The 17,149-nt window shown below is 37.9% G+C and overlaps 1 long non-coding RNA gene across 4 annotated transcripts in view; it reads left to right on the top strand.

The window, feature by feature from the left end:
- The window catches only part of LOC134931916 (uncharacterized), a 71,526-nt gene that overhangs the window by 3,252 nt on the left and 51,125 nt on the right, over window positions 1-17,149 (top strand). Inside the window, exons 2-5 of one of the 4 annotated variants that reach the window (XR_010179205.1) lie at window positions 4,916-5,142; window positions 9,636-9,693; window positions 13,579-13,668; window positions 16,413-16,692. This is a non-coding gene — a long non-coding RNA (uncharacterized LOC134931916). Of the gene's footprint in view, window positions 1-270; window positions 531-4,915; window positions 5,143-9,635; window positions 9,694-13,578; window positions 13,669-16,412; window positions 16,693-17,149 lie in introns of those variants that run through there. The other 3 variants (XR_010179204.1, XR_010179207.1, XR_010179206.1) reach the window with 3 other exon arrangements.

Genomic DNA, 17,149 nt, shown 5'->3' with positions numbered 1-17,149 from the left:
TCTTTCTTTGAGCCTGCCAATACCCCCCCCTCTCTCTCTCTCTCTCTCTCTCTCTCTCTCTCTCCCTCCCTCCCTCTCTCCTCACTCCCTCCCTCTCTTTCCATTTTCTTCATTTTCCCTCCCATCCATTGCCTCCCCATCCTCCCTGGCCACGTCCACCCTCCTTCCTCCACCTCTGCTGTGCAATGGTTGGAGTGTGTGAGCTGCTGCTGCGGCGACGTCACTGCGGATCAGCCTGCCACCACAGACAGCTCCTGGCATAGAACCAGAGCCTGGGAAAGCAGCGAAGACGACAGGAGCCCGGCCAGGTACCAAGCTCTGGGTTCATAAGAGCTTTCAGGGAATGATCAGAGAAGGGCAATGCACCCTGACAATAAGGGATACACAAAGAAGGAACAAGGCACATGTCTGGAACAGCCACACCGCTCCTCTGCCCTCTCCTCTGCCTGCAGGAGGACTCCAGTAGCCTTGCTGCCTGTCTGCCTATGCCTCCGATCAAGCCGTTGCTGGTCTGGAGACCCACACTGCCTGTAAGTGGATCCAGCTCGCCTGCAAGATCTAGGATGGTGGTGCCTGTGCTTCTTCCAGACACATGCACAGGATCACATAGAAAGAATGGCATTTGTTTGCTTTGCCATTCTAGTTATAGGCCAGAGGGCTAGTCAGGGGGGAACTTGCTAAGGAAGAAGCACGCTGGCCACACATTTGAGGATTATGGCGATATATGAAGAGTGGATTTCTATCTCTGTCGTGACATGTTTGTGGAATGTGGAATATGCTCTGTAACACTGTGACCAGGTGATCTCTTGAAGCTTCACAAGGCTATTGGCAATGGGCGCTTCATCCTGTGCCAGTCATTTGCCAGCAAATTGTCTACGTAGAAGAAGATAAATTACAATGGGTTAAAGGCCCCACACCTGCAAATGTGCAGGCATCCCCTTGCCTGCATTATATATATATACATATACATATATCTCCAAACAGATCATGTTTATTGATAGAGAGGTGAAGCACACAATGCGGGGACAATCATAGCATTGGTTAGCATTGGTATCTTTCAGACGTGACACTTTTCACAATCACTAGGTGTACTGGTAGGGTTAGTTTATCATACAATAGGATTTATGCTTATTGTGAGTCTCTTTAATATATTGAGGTCAAACACAGCAAAACTTTCTATTGGCATGACATTATTCAGATGTCTGAGGCTTGAAAATAAGTACTCATACTTCAATCACTTCACAGGTCAAAACTGTGTGTGTGTGTGTGTGTGTGTGTGTGTGTGTGTGTGTGTGTGTGTCACACACTGACACACACACACACACACACACACACACACACACACACACACACACACACACACACGGTCAGGCCTTTATCATTGCATTATGAAATTCTGGTATTGTGGTCTCATTACATGATCTAGATAGGAGGGAATAAATTCATGGAGAATAAAACATTGACACATATTCAATTCTGTATCACAATGTCCATTATTGGATGTTTATTTGTAGTCTATGCGTTATATATATGAGGTGGTCAGAAGAGTTTTCACAAACCCGTAATTTAATAATAGGCATTAGAATGTAAACAGCTAATAATTCCTTTTTTTTAATAATTGCAGTCTAATTCTATAAATGTATTCCAAGGTTTTTTATTTTACAGTTGACTATAGCAAAATGCCCATATAAAGAAATATCTGGTTCACAGAGAGGATTGGGGGAAAAATATGACAAAGATCAATTAGCACAATGTGCAACTGAGACCAAAAATTAAATATGGTTATTACAGGTAGACCCAATTAAAAGCAAGGCATTATCACTTTAAATTCAAAGCAACATTAGCATTAGCATTGTATTCTTCCAGCCTTGGTCTATAATGTAACTTCTGTGGAGTAATATTGTGCTTATTGAATTAGGTTTACTTAGTTCATGGTTATGTGTTGCGGAGATCCCATACATATACCTTCGATGTTGGGCCTGTGTGTTCAAATTGCTCCTGAAAGCACAGCCATTAATCGGTACCACATTGCTATTATTGTAGGATATTGGAATCCAAATGTGCAAATAACTGTGTATTCTAAAGGACTATTGCAGTCACTGTTGAGACGTTTAACCTGCGATGTTATTTATACACAGCTAAAATAATACAATATCAGATTAATATTTACATCATATGTGTGTGTGTGTGTGTGTGTGTGTGTGTGTGTGTGTTTTCTATTCACGTACATTTATATTATGATGGCCTGTTTAATAAATAAAGTGTTCTATATTTGGAAAGGTGGTAGGTTTACTTACATTCCACACCTTTTTCATTTCTAGTTTCCTTGCACACTCGAGTAGGTCTCACATCTGAACACTTTAGTTATTTTAGATGGTTAGTGGGCATTTCTGTAACCCACATTTGTGATAATATTCACCTGCAGTGGATATTTAGTGGATTGTATATGCACGCTATGAATAGTTTGCTGAAGTTAATGTGAATTTGCAGCACCTTGGTCAGCGCCATGCTATACATACAGTATATACTGTATGGTATGTATTGAAGGGACTAGACTTCACGTGTAAAAGGGTAGGGGTACACCTGTTAGGATGACCATCACTTTTTAAAATTTGTTTTTTTTTTATTTCACAAATATTTAATGTAGTAAAACTGAATCTAAACATTAGTCTTGCATCACTAAATGAACAGTAGACACATTGCGTCTGGAAGGTGTATGCAATTACCACCCTGTCTAATTGAGCATCATGTCTAATTGGGCCAGTGAGCACTGGAATAAAGGAATGCCTGAGACCCTACATGACCTCAAAGATAGCCAGCAAGCTACAGATATAAAATACACACTATAATATATCAACGAATGCATTTTAAAGATTAATGTTGTATCAAACAATGCATACCTGATTATGTGTGTGTGTGTGTGTGTTATATATATATATATGTCGCTTACTGTAGCTCTGTGAAACGTTTTTGTTTTGTGTATGTGATTTTATTTATATGATATGTGTGTTTCACTCTTAGAGATTACAAAGATTACAACAAGTTATTGGATATTTAAGGGAAATAAACTATGGCATAATATTATTATTATTATTATTATTATATCATCATCATCATCATCATCATCATCATCACATACTCTGTTATTTCATCGATCTGTCACTCAAAATGTTCTATAGCTGTAAAATATTCGGAATGAGCATCATACACGATTTGTACGACTTGTTACTAGTGCTAGAAAAATAAAAAATACATATTTTTTAAGTCACGATTTTGAAGTTGATCGGTATTTTCAGTAATTTTGTTCTAAAGAATTCAGTGGAAAAAATATATAAAAATCAGGGAAATCATTTAAAAGTTTAAATAGTTCTATGTACATACATACATACATACATACATACATACCGTACATACATGAATGTAGGCCGTTTTAACACTCGAGTTTATGATATAAACAAAAATCTTAAAAATGTAATAATTTATCAAAGCAAAAGTATTTGCCTGTATTTGAAAAACACCTATAACTGTGTGTAATGGGATATGTATAATCTCTTTCGTCAGACTGATTTGAATAGCAACTGTATAAGGAGAGGATGTCTGTATAATGAAAGGTTTCTTTCTTCACAATGCAACATTATACTTATAATGCATACAGTACATCTTGACTTCTAACACTAGCAATCATAAGGTGAAAATAAAGCTACATCAGGATAGCGTTGCAATAATCATTTCAATATATATATATATATATATATATATATATATATATATATATAATATATTACAATTTAATGTTTATATTTGGGAAATATATACTGTATATATTTTTTTTAAGAATGTAAACAAATAAAACACTAACATTACACAGGTTCATTATAAAATACAAAGCTACTTTACCTTTTGACGTTAGCTTAATCATTGTTAATGTAATTGGATAGTATATTCTATCTAATAGCCAGAGAATGATATAAGCATTAAATTGATAAATCTTTGTTTATCAATCTTGTCACAACATTGTGACATTTAAACGGCTATTAATAAACTGCATAAGAATAAAAGAACAACGTTTCAGGGCCTCATCCTTCCTCAGACAGTTTCTTAGTATAGTCTTATATGTTTGAAGAACAGCATACTAACTTGGGTTTTCTTAAAAACATGTATAGTAGTTTATTTTAAAACGTTTTGAACAATTTATTCGTGCACAAAATAATAATGATTAAAAAAGAAATCCGATGTAACATTCAGTGTACTTTTGTGTTCTTTTTAAATTGATACAGCAGATCTGTACTTTAATTGATCAACCCACCTAAACCCACCTACCAAATGATGCTTGTGCATAATTTATTATAGACAAATAACACAGCAGTTTATTATTTTCTGTACGTACATGTAAACCTCAAATAATACATGTACATGTGTAGATAGATAGATAGATAGGTAGATAAAATGTTTTTTTTTTTTTTTTTTTTTTCTGAAGGTGAGACTCGAATTGCAATGTATTTAGACCATCTTGATGGAAATTATTGCAGACTGTCCCTGACAAATTTAGTATGCTCCAACTCACTTGACGCAGTTCATAGCATAATGGCCCATTTAATAGACAGGCTCTTTAGGCAAAAGGGTGGGAAGGTTTTGCAATTTAAATATCTGCGTTCCCATTGGCCATCCATGCTGATGTCACAATCCCATCCAGCCTATTACTATTAGAAAGACACCAAAAGTTGAGTAAAGAGACAGAGCCAACTGGCTCCTAGCATCTGAGTGCAGCAGTTTATGGTCTGCTCACCCCAATACAGAAGAGACAGCCAGGGTCCTATCAGGAGATCATGGACGGCTCCATCCACAATTATGCAGCAATGGATCACCATGTCCAACTGATTTATAATATATATTCTTATTTTTGCTTGTTTTCCAGGCAGATGATGGTTTTTGCAAAGTCCTGGCATCCAAGATGGAAGAAAAGTGGGGAGTTTGTTTCTATCTTTGGTTATCTAGCTGTATGAGTGTAAATCAGCCGTCATAAAGCTAGATAACCGAAAGTAGGGATAACTTCCGTGACGTCATAGACCACAATGGTGTAGGAAACTGAAGACTCTTGCAGATGTTATACAAACCTTGGTCTCCAAAACATCCACTGCCAAAGTAGGTTATTCCTCGCTTACATCTGGGGTAATGTAATGAGCCACTATTGTATTGTGTTGAGCCTGATACAAATCTTACATTTATAATAAACTATCAACCCCAAATGATGGCAGGGAAATAATTATCTGGACTGACGTCATCTACGTCAGGTAATCCTACCTCTAATTTCTCAACTACCCACACACTATATATATATATATATATATACGTACATACACACACACACACACACACACACACACACACACACACACACACACACACACACACATATATATATATATATAGTGTGTGTCTATATATATATATATATATTTATACATATACACACAGTATATATATATATATATATACACACACACACACACACACACACACACACACACACACACACACACACACACACACATATATATAGATATGTGTGTGTGTGTGTATATATACTGTGTATATATATATATATATGACACACACACACTAAATAAATATATATATATATATATATATACACACACACACACACACACACACACACACACACACACACACACACACACACACACACACACACTTTCTTCTTTTTTGTGGTAGGGGTGGGGGGTGGAGGTGTGTGTGTGTGTGTGTGTGTGTGGGGGGGGGGGGGATTTGAAGAGTGAAGGGAAGCAGAAACGACGAAGGGTGGTGGGGTCTAGGGTTTTACCCTGTAGGACAGCAGTGACGTGTTAAGCATTTAGGGGGTAATTCCAAATTGATCGCAGCAGGATTTTTGATAGCAATTGGGCAAAACCATGTGCACTGCAGGGGAGGCAGATATAACATGTGCAGAGAGAGTTAGATTTGGGTGGGTTATTTTGTTTATGTGCAGGGTAAATACTGGCTGCTTTATTTTTACACTGCAAATTAGATTGCAGATTGAACTCACCACACCCAAATCTATCTCTCTCTGCACATGTTATATCTGCCCCACCTGCACTGCACATGGTTTTGCCCAATTGCTAACAAAAATCCTGCTGCAATCAATTTGGAATTACCCCCTTAATGCAGGCAAACTTTAAACGATTGGACCTTTACCAAATGTGCCTTATCGTACACTTACTTCATTTGTTTTCCTGTCCAGCAGTATGCTTTGGAGAGCTGGGGGGAGGGGGAATCCCATTACAAGATCTTTCAAATATAAAAAAAGCATTTGTGAAATCTGCATGCAGTTTCCATGGTAACACAAAATACTCTGCGCCCGTAATTTCTTCTGCCACATTTAGCTGCCATTTGTAGTCAAACTATGCTTTGTCTGTTCATCAAGGAAAATACACTGCAAGCTGTGCTGGATTTCTGACTACACCCAGCGCCTCTGCTATGCAAAATCACCATACATGTCCTCATATATTACATATTTGATGCATGAATAGTACATTTAAGATTTCTAAATGCCGTATTTTATTTATTTGCATTTTTTTTTTTAACACTAGGTGATAATTGGTACAATGGAAATGGGATGTAATTCGAATTCATTATGTAAAATAGACATCTCACACACACACACGCACACACACACACACACTCTCTCTCTCTCTCTCTCTCTCTCTCTCTCTCTCCCTCTCCCCACATAGGAAGCTGCACAATTAGATGAATGTGACATTTTTCTTGTGGCTGTGTAGAGTGAAACTAATAAATCTAGCAATATGTAATCCTCAGTAGGGTAAGATACACCATATCCTCTTTGTTAGCCCCACTCCATTCCATCAGGTCTAAAATAATGATAAACAGACTTGAATCCCTTTGTTTGATCTTCTAGTCTAGGCTGTTACTGTCTCCGCGCAGAACAAGTGCCAGGTAATTGTAGCCTAATTAGCAGCATCTCAGGCGGCGTCATCTGACTGCCCACACGCTGGCACCTCCTTTAGTGCCATCCGTCATATAAGCAATGCAGTATTTCTGCTGCTTGTTACTCCCCAGCTGTTGAGGAACTACAAGTACATGCCTGCTACACCGGCTGCAGGCTGCACACACCTACAGTATACTAAGGACATACCAGTCAGCCATTAGTTCATTAATATTTACAGTTATCCCATGAATTAACCATTAAGAAGAAGTCCTGGCAGCTGCTACCTTTTTCTGGACGTCAACGGTGGCCTAGGAAGATGGTGTGGTGGTCATCAGTACATTGAGGACACCTTGGCGATAAGGTTTGGAAAGTCCCTCCATGGCAGATAAGTTGCTCTTTGGAACACAACCCTTGCCAGCCATGGTGGATCACTATAATTACTACCAGACAGAATATACTTAGAGGCAGTCCATTGAACAGAGCAGTCTCCCAGGTAAAGCTGAGCTAGGCGGGACGTCTGAGAGCATGAGTGACTGGAATTAAAGCACATTTAGAAGCGTTACTAATCCAACTTTAGTGCAGTAATCCTGTGATGTGCCGGGACCCACACGCAGGGCCTGCATTAGAGGTGCGGGGAGATTTTTGTTTTGTCTCGGTGTGCACTGCAACGCCTGGCTTAGCTTCTATCTAGCCTGGAGCACTTGAGTGAAATAGATCATGATGATTTCCAGTGGGTCTGAATCCAACCTCCGGTAGGTTTGTAGATCAGCATCTGCACCACGTCATTAGGGAGCCTGCTTTGCAGAATGGGAGACATTTACTGAGTCCCAGGACCTGATTATATGATTGTGGTGGCTTTGTGTGCTTCCATTTGTATTGACCTCAGCAGTTACAAGCTGAAGTCTTGGGTCAGTGGACTACATCATTCAGAGCATGCTGAGCTCCATAGAGATGTCCTGTGTACCATAACCTTAGTTCTTCTAAAGGGGAGCTTTAAGTGGGATACACTCATTCACTTCCAAGCTGCTCTCAGCAATTGAAACTGTGGGCTTGAAAAGAGGGCAATTTCTTAAATGCTGGGACCTTGGCCCAGGCTAATTGGTTTTGGTTCAAGGAGTGAGTTGATTTGTGAAAATCCCAAATAGGTCTTTCCCACGCCATATCCACCACTCAAGTCAAATTACTTATGAAAAAAAGACACAAGGTAAACACACAGGCATTTAGGGCTTATCCCATCACATAAGGCACCATGTCCGTGCAGCAGCATCAAATGAGTTCCACGCTTTTCATTATCTCTGTTATTGCATGCATATACTAATATCTATCTATCTATCTATCTATCTACGCACACACATATACAGTTCTGGTTTCAACATGTAATTATATATCAATTACACATACACATGCTGTAGTGTTTTTAAATACAAATGTTTTTTTTTTTTTAAATACAAAAAGAATATGTACTTCTTTATTGAAAGTAAACAGCTATGTACAGGGGAAGCATATCTGTGTTCCTGTGAGATTTCCTCTAAGACATGTTAAGACACTTCTTTGTAGCAGATTGTCTAAAACTGTTAGAGTCCTCCAAACTTAGCTGTCTTGCTTAGCACCTGGATTTAAATATTACACCCACAATTGCAGAATTGAAAGTCAGGTTGGAAATGCATCTTGCTAAAGCTGCAGATGACATATCTGAAGACAGGTATTTAAAATCCCTTCTCACCTTTCCTTGTGTTAACAGACTGAGATGAATACAGTTGACACCTGCTTTTCCTGGTCTTGACAAAGTCACTGAGTCCATGACAATCCATTAATGAAGAGTAAAACTAGGAGTGTTAATTAGTATGTGAATAAAAATGGCTCTTGTCTAGTTCAAGGATGGCCAGTCTACAGCACTCCAGTAGCTGCTGGAGTAGTTGAGGATCATGGGAGATGTAGTTTCTGATGTCAATTTTAGCAGGGCCCATACAAATACTTTATTTGCTTTTACAGAGAAAGTAAAAAGAAAACACATGGGGGGCAAATGAAAATATACCAGGCAGTGATGACCTCATACATGTTTCAGAGCCAGAGCTGTGCAGTTAACACTTTGCATACCACAGAGAGTGAGATTGATTGCTTAGGATACACTATATTAAAATTAACTTTTCACATAAATGTCATTACCATTTTTATTGTGATGTTGCATGTTTAATCATGCCAGGACAACTTTTCATGTGCACAGAGATGTTATTCAGTTGATGGTATATATGTGTGTGCACAGTAATTATGCATACCTTTATTTTGTGCCTTGGCTAATTTCTTTTTCACATGCTTCACTTTGTGCTGATTGAGTCAGTTTAAGTGTAATGTCCTTTTGCTGTCAGAGTATTGTATCCCTCCTCTACAGTCGAAAATGCCCATTATTTTTACATTTTTACACTGCTTATAGTTATAAAACCATGACTAAACCATCCCCCAAAATCCACTGTCCTGAATTATAGTTGTACTATTCTTTCTTCTACAAGGTCAAATGGGGCAGATGTGTATTGCGTGTGTGTGTGTGTGTAAAAATATACAAAATATATTATATAATGTAAGGGTATTGCCTTATATATAGCTTACTACGTATTGGCTTGTGCTGCTTTAAAAATATAAACTCTTTAATATAATGTATTTGTCTCTTTATTAGAGTATTCATCAGTAAAATATGACTCCTCTGTCGAGACCCTTGGATACAATAACCACAGGTATCTGAATGCTGAGGAGATTATAACTTGTAATTTGGGCATTTCCCAATCAATTTCTACATTACATATATATCAGCATGAGTTAACAATGGTAGCTACCATCGCCATTTGCGTAAAATGCTTACCTATTTAACGGCATATGGCTTTAAATGAGAATGTCAGACATGGATAAAGTGCAGAGATGGGGCAGGTATACTAATTGTATGGAAATCAGGTAGAAAAGGATAAATAAAGGGTTCCATATGTTCTTCGTACAATGCTAAAAGGAGACTGATGATCAAATTAAAGGAGATTGGCCTAGGAAAAACTATTTGCACAGGGATAAGCAGCTGGTTGGATAGCAGGGTACAGCGAGTAGTGGTCAACGGGAAGTCCTCAACCTGGTCCCCAGTAGTCAGCGAAATACCACAAGGGTCCGTACTCGGACCACTACTGTTCAACATATTTATCAATGACCTAGAAATAGGCCTGGAAAGCACAGTGTCAATCTTTGCAGATGATACTAAACTGTGTAAGGTAATTAATTCAGAATTGGATGTGGAGTCCTTGCAGAATGATCTATCTAAACTTGAACTCTGGGCATCTAAATGGAAAATGAGGTTCAATACAGACAAATGCAAGGTTATGCATTTTGGGACTAAAAACAAACTTGCATCCTACATATTAAATGGGGAACGCCTAGGTGAAATAGAGTTGGAAAAAGATTTGAGGGTATTCATTGATAATAGGCTTAATAACCATACACAATGTCAAAACGCAGTAAAGAAGGCACGTAAGGTGCTAGCGTGCATAAAAAGGGGAATTGAGACAAGGGACTCGGATGTAATCATGCCGCTGTATAAGGCATTGGTACGTCCGCACCTGGAATATTGTGTTCAGTTTTGGGTCCCATTGTATAAAAAAGACATCAGTGAACTCGAAAGTGTTCAAAGGCGAGCTACTAAATTGATTAAAGGCCTAGAAGGACTGGACTATAAGGAAAGACTTACTAGGCTGAATATGTATACACTAGAAAAGAGGCGCCTAAGAGGAGATATTATTAATATCTTCAAATATGTAAAGGGACATCACAAAGAGTTATCAGAGGAATTATTTATTAAAAGAACACAGTTTAGTACACGTGGGCACTCGCTGCGACTGGAGGAGAGAGAGTTCCGAACGCAACGGAGGAAAGGGTTCTTCACTGTTAGGGCAATCAGGATGTGGAATTCCCTGCCAGGGAAGGTGGTAATGGCAGACTCTGTAATTGGATTTAAAAAAGGAATGGATACATTTCTGAAAGATAAAGCTATCCAAGGTTATAATACTTAAAAAATCAACGTGGTTAATCTGGGGGTAACATGAGTTATAGTAGCTAATTAGTCATAAAACATTATTATTATTATTATTATTATCCTTTATTTATATGGCGCCACAAGGGTTCCGCAGCGCCCGATTACAGAGTACAAATGCACATAAAAAATAGGAAAACAGTGACTTACAGTTGAATACAATATAGGACAAGTACAGGGCAGCTAAGCATAACTACACCAGTAAACATAGAGATAAGTTCCAGGTGGTCAAAAAACTGTGGGATCTGGGCGGTTGAGGATTATTAAAGTAAGAAAAGTATAAGCACATGAGGGAAGAGGGCCCTACTCGTGAGAGCTTACATTCTAAGGGGAGGGGTAGACAGACAGGGATGACACAGATGGGGTACATAGAGAGCGTGGAACAGAGGGTTATGTTGAGATTTGGCTACGTTTGGTAAAGAAATGGGTCTTAAGAGCCCGTTTGAAGTTTTGTAGAGAGGTGGAGAGTCTGAGGGGGAGAGGTAAAGAATTCCAGAGAAATGGAGCAGCACGTGAAAAATCTTGGAGATAGGAGTGGGAGGAAGTAATCAGAAGACAGGAGAGACGGCGTGCATTAGCAGAGCGAAGAGGACGGGTGGGAGAGTAAAGGGAGATAAGGTCAGAGATGTAGATGGGAGAGGAGTGGGTGAGTGCTTTGTAAGTGAGTGTGAGAAGTTTGAATTGGATTCTGAAAGGGAAGGGAAGCCAGTGGAGGGCCTGTAGGAGTGGGGAGGTAGACGTAGTGCGTTTGGTGAGGAAGATGAGCCGGGCAGCAGCATTGAGGATAGATTGGAGTGGAGAGAGGTGATTGTCAGGGAGGCCAGTTAAGAGGAGATTACAGTAGTCCAGTCTGGAAATAATCAGTGAGTGAATAATGATCTTAGTGGCATCCTGTGTGAGAAAAGGTCTGATTCTAGAAATGTTTTTGAGATGAAAATGACAGGTTTGTGAGAGGTGCTGAATGTGTGGTATGAAGGAGAGGGAGGAGTCAAGGATTACGCCAAGACAGCGTACTTTGGGGCTAGGGGAGATAGTTGTGCCATCAATGGATAATGAGATTGTGGGAGGTGAGGCTGTGCGGGAGGGTGGGAAGATGATCAGCTCAGTCTTAGACATGTTGAGTTTAAGAAAGCGCTGAGACATCCAGGAAGAGATAGCAGAAAGACAGTTTGAGGTACGAGTGAGGAGAGCCGTGGAGAGATCAGGGGAGGAGAGGTAGATTTGAGTGTCATCAGCATAGAGGTGATATTGGAAGTTAAAAGAACTAATGAACTAATGAACTAATTATTTAGCAAGTATGTAGACTCATCACAACTTAAAACAGATTGAACATGATGGGCAATTTGCCTCTATTCAACCTCAAATACTATCTTACTATATGCCCACATATGCTGATACTTTATATCCTAACACCAACTCCATTACCTTTACTGGAAGTAATATATAGCTGGCAAAGTCCAGGTGTCAAAATAAAATGCAAAGGAATAAAGTAGATTCAATGAATGTTAATAGAAATAGAACTGGACTAAGCATGTGCCTAGATTGCCTGTTAAACCATAATTTGTGGTGGTATAATAATTGCTCTGCATCCAATTCTTATGAAATATCAGCTGTTATGTTTAATAAAATATTTTAAAGGAATCTATACAATATTAATCTCACTGTATTGTAAATGACATTCTCATGGATCACATACACTTGTGACAATTTTATGTTTTTCACTACTTGTGTTCTTAAATACAAAGTGTGCACCAGGCCTTAAATTGATGGAGTCTGCTCAGTTTTTTATTTTATTTTGACAGCTCAAAACACAGAAAAAAAAAGTAATTGGCAGCAATCTAATTTAAACCATTAGCAATAGCATTACATCTATATATTCACACACATACATTTCTAATAAATGTATGTCAACAATCACATTAGACTCATGGTATAAAAATGTAATTGCAGACATACAGTTTAGGTCATTTCTGAATATCTGTATAGAAGTGAATGCTGGAAATGAATATACGAGATCTGTATGTATGTATGTATGTATGTATGTATGTATGTATGAATAACCGAGAGCATATTACTACTTATGTAAAGATTTAAGCTGACTTGCTTTGCAGTTGATGTATGATTAACCTGAAATAACCACTTTTATCAGTCATGTGGGGTCACCTCTCCGCTGCATCATTTGGATGGAATAGAAAATTCAAATTCCCTGATGTTTTCCACACATAGAATTAAGATCTTCAGACGTCTACTGGGATTTTCTTTTTCAAGTCATTTATTTCAAATACTTTTTGAACATTTATAATTTGCATTTTCGTACCTCTTGCTCTGTAACCTTTATTTTTCTTTAATGCAAACATTTAAATTGCTAGAACTGCTGCTAAATTCCTCTTTGTTTGTTTTTTTTTCTTCAAATCAACAAATTAGAGAATTCATCAAAAGCAATTCACTGTAAATCCCCAGACAGATATGCCATCCCTCTGCTGTAATAATGCATGTTATACCTAAATGGAACTTGAATGTTTCATAAATGTCATTTTCTCTTTAACCTTTGCAGCTCAACAAGGGCACAGAGAGAATTAAAATTGCATGGCAGGAAGCCAGTGAACAAGCGGGCCTAAAATTCAATATGGCTTCCAGTATGCAGGTGAGACTCATCTTTCTTTGTTACAATACTGTCTATTTTCTTGTATTTTATATAAAATATACAAATATAATGACAGGTAATGCTACTACAGTCATCACCGTATTGCTAGGAAGAATTAAAGAATAAGTAGAGTTTCTGGTTTCTATTTAGAGAATGAATTAAGAATGTTTTTTTTTATGTTGAATACAGTGCCAGCTCTTGTTTAAAGCATTTTATTTTGCAATTGAAGGGCACAGACATAGCTCACAAAAAAACAAAGACTTGAATGTGTTTTAATGGCTCGCCCATTTGTGACCAAACACATTAATCCTCTAGCCCATAACCCATCGCCTAATGTTTTCTCTGGTGTACAGACATAAATGAACTAATTAATTTTTTTGAATTACATGATTTTCTAGAAAACCATCTTGAGACAGGAAATGTAAATGTATTATTTAAAAATATAGTGGGATAAATCCGCATGGAAATATTAGGCTAATGTTTACATAAAAATGTGTCTGGTCTCCATATGTCAGCCTTATGTTTATAAGAAATGTAATTATTTATAAAGCGTTTGGGTTGAAACCGAGCATGTAGCGAGATTTTCTTGTTTATTGTGCCACCAAGGAAAATAGCATTGTGTTGTAATGGGAAGGCCGTCCGTTCTAAATTAAATTCACAGCCATACAGTCGGTGCATTCTGTTATGCCACACACTGCCAACAATGGGGCAAACCTTTTTCCCACAAGGCTCGCCGAGTCTGAGAGTGATTTATAAGATGCTTCATCGTCTGGTTAATGAGAAGCAGCAATTGGCCAGGTCTTCAGAAGCTGGCAAATGAATATGCATGCTACAAATCTGCATGTGTTAGACCTCATCTTAATAACAATTGCATCAATTTGCATGTGGGGCGTTCCCACAATCAGTCCACGCTGTCATTGCTGTAATAAGAATTTCTTTGGTAGATTTTATTTGACTGCTTTATCTCTGTGTCCAAATTATTAACCCTCACATTGCCACATGCTTTTACTATAAGCCTCTGGTGCAGTGGAAGTGGATTCATTTCAACCCTTCAGTGGTTGACTGGTGTCATTTATTGAAGGCTGCATAACCAGTACCTGGACTGGCACATGTGCCCAAATCTATGTTTCTCCTTCCTTAAGCTTATATTATGCTTTGTTACTTACTGTGATGTTCACTAAACAACCTTCATTGCTATGCAATGGAACATTTTTTTCTTGCATTTTATAACTGAGGTATTATAAATATTATAAATACATTAAGTCATAATTTTCAGGTGGTTAACATTAGCAGTTATTATAAATCTAGTTAAAATTGGTGACAATTTATATTTATTTAAAAGCATATGACATATGTACTATATATTGCACAGTGAGAGATGACTCACCTCCTGCTGCTGGTTAGGCCTGGCTTTTATTATGCATTGGTGACTGTACTTATGCTAAATGATGTTCAAATAGTCTTTCATCAACATTGGGATAAACTATAGAAATATACTGTACTTGACAGATAGATAGCTAGATAGATAGATATATTGATTGATTGATTGATTGATTAGCACTGGGCCCACTCCCAGTGTAGCGTGGCATGCTCTGTCCCATGTATAGATAGATAGATAGATAGATAGACAGACATAATATTACATAGGCACAGACACATACATAGGAAATAGTTACACCGGCATATAGATGGATACAGATAGTGATAGATAGATCTGTATCTATTTGCATCTGTCTATCTATCTATCTATCTATCTATCTATCTATCTATCAATCTATCTATCTATCTATCTTATACAGGCAGGACCCTTATCCCTCTTGTTCTTTCCTAGCACGTCACAAGTATTCTGATCTTTTTTGTCCTCTTATCTCCTTCAGTGACTCTGTCAGATCACCCATACAGTGGGCACAGGATTACAGGGTTACTGAGAACTGAACCAAGACATGAGTCTCCTAGCTTCTGCGAGTTTCCCTACCCTTGCCCCTGTATTCTGTTCTACCCAGTCTACCCATATATATTGCAGCAAATTCCTATTAGAAGCAGAAGACTAGTCCGCCATATTAACCTTGAATAAAGGTTTATAGCATCACAAGCCACATTATCACTAGTATCAAATGTTGCTATACAGTATTGTGGACACAGATTTAAAAAACTCAATGCGTTTCATCATTGTCGATTTCATCAGGGGTGGTGATTAATTAGAACCAAAAATGGGTACTATGGCTTATTATGGTGAGTGCTGGGCTCTCTGTATAATATATATGTTAATTCCATAATTCCAAATACTGTTAAATTTGTTATACTGACCACCACAGTCTTCCCCATCTGGTCAGTCAGCTCCATCACTCAGAATTGTAAACATGGCAAATACTATGAAATGACGCCTTCTGTAGTAATACAACTTCTTTATGTGTTTCATGGAAGTGTTCATAAAAAACAACACACTCACAGCTAAGTTTTTGAGTAGTCTTAATGAGGACAAAAGTAAGATGCATCAACCTGGCAAATATTTAAAAGTACATGTTTTAAATGATTAAAATTACAATGTTCACTAACACTGCCTTTTTGGTTACCTATCCATGTGTGATCTATACATATAATTTTCTTATAATTACACCTTCCTGCTGCTATTAAGGTCTACAGTTATTTGCACATCCAAGCAGGGAACACATAAATTGGTGAAAGAGTTAGTATAATATGACAATGGCTGAGCTAGAAATGTTCTTATTTTGTCTCCTACACAGTGAAAGAGGCAAGAGGAATCTGAGGCCTTGATGCAGGACGCAGCTTCCTGATTACCAGGCAGTGAAATCAGCAATATTCACAGCTTGTTAATTTGAATATATGCTTAAAAGCTTTATCACCATGAGGTACTGTTATTGATCAACAATGAAAGAGACAAGTAAAATTAAATGCTGTGGACAACATTGCCGTCTTGCATAATCCACTCCCAGGACCTGCCCTGTAGATGGAGGCCATTTTGATGGAATCAAGGGACACTTAAGATGGCTGCTTTAGCACAAGGTAGGCTGAATTTGCTGTGCGATATGAACCTCCTCCCTTCCTGCTAATTGATCTTCTCCTTATTGTACTAATTAGAAACAAAAATGGGACAATAAACAAAGCTGGCATGACCCACTTTCGGCCGCTACCACCCTTTTCAAGCACAAAATCTGTCCTTGAAATTAATCAAATTAACATACTCTTTAATTTGCTTTTCTAATATCGCTTTTGCTTGCGATGGGTGCTGCCTTTTATACTGCAGTAAAAAGAATTATGTGATGGATTTATTTTGCTTTGATAATTCCATATTTTATTTGTTATTAGTCTCTGTAAAAAACAGATGTGTGAGTTTATTATATTGTTAAATGTAATATAGCAAATATTAGTGGTTTTTGGTTAAAAAAACAAACAAAAACCTTTTCACAATATAACCCCCCCCCCCCCCCCCAATAAAAAAAAAGAAAACCTCTTAGCAAAT

The sequence above is a fragment of the Pseudophryne corroboree genome, chromosome 6, assembly GCF_028390025.1.
Source record: "Pseudophryne corroboree isolate aPseCor3 chromosome 6, aPseCor3.hap2, whole genome shotgun sequence".
Taxonomy (NCBI): domain Eukaryota; kingdom Metazoa; phylum Chordata; class Amphibia; order Anura; family Myobatrachidae; genus Pseudophryne; species Pseudophryne corroboree.
The sequence above is the reverse complement of the archived record's forward strand: the minus strand, read 5'-3'. Positions and strand labels throughout refer to the sequence as shown.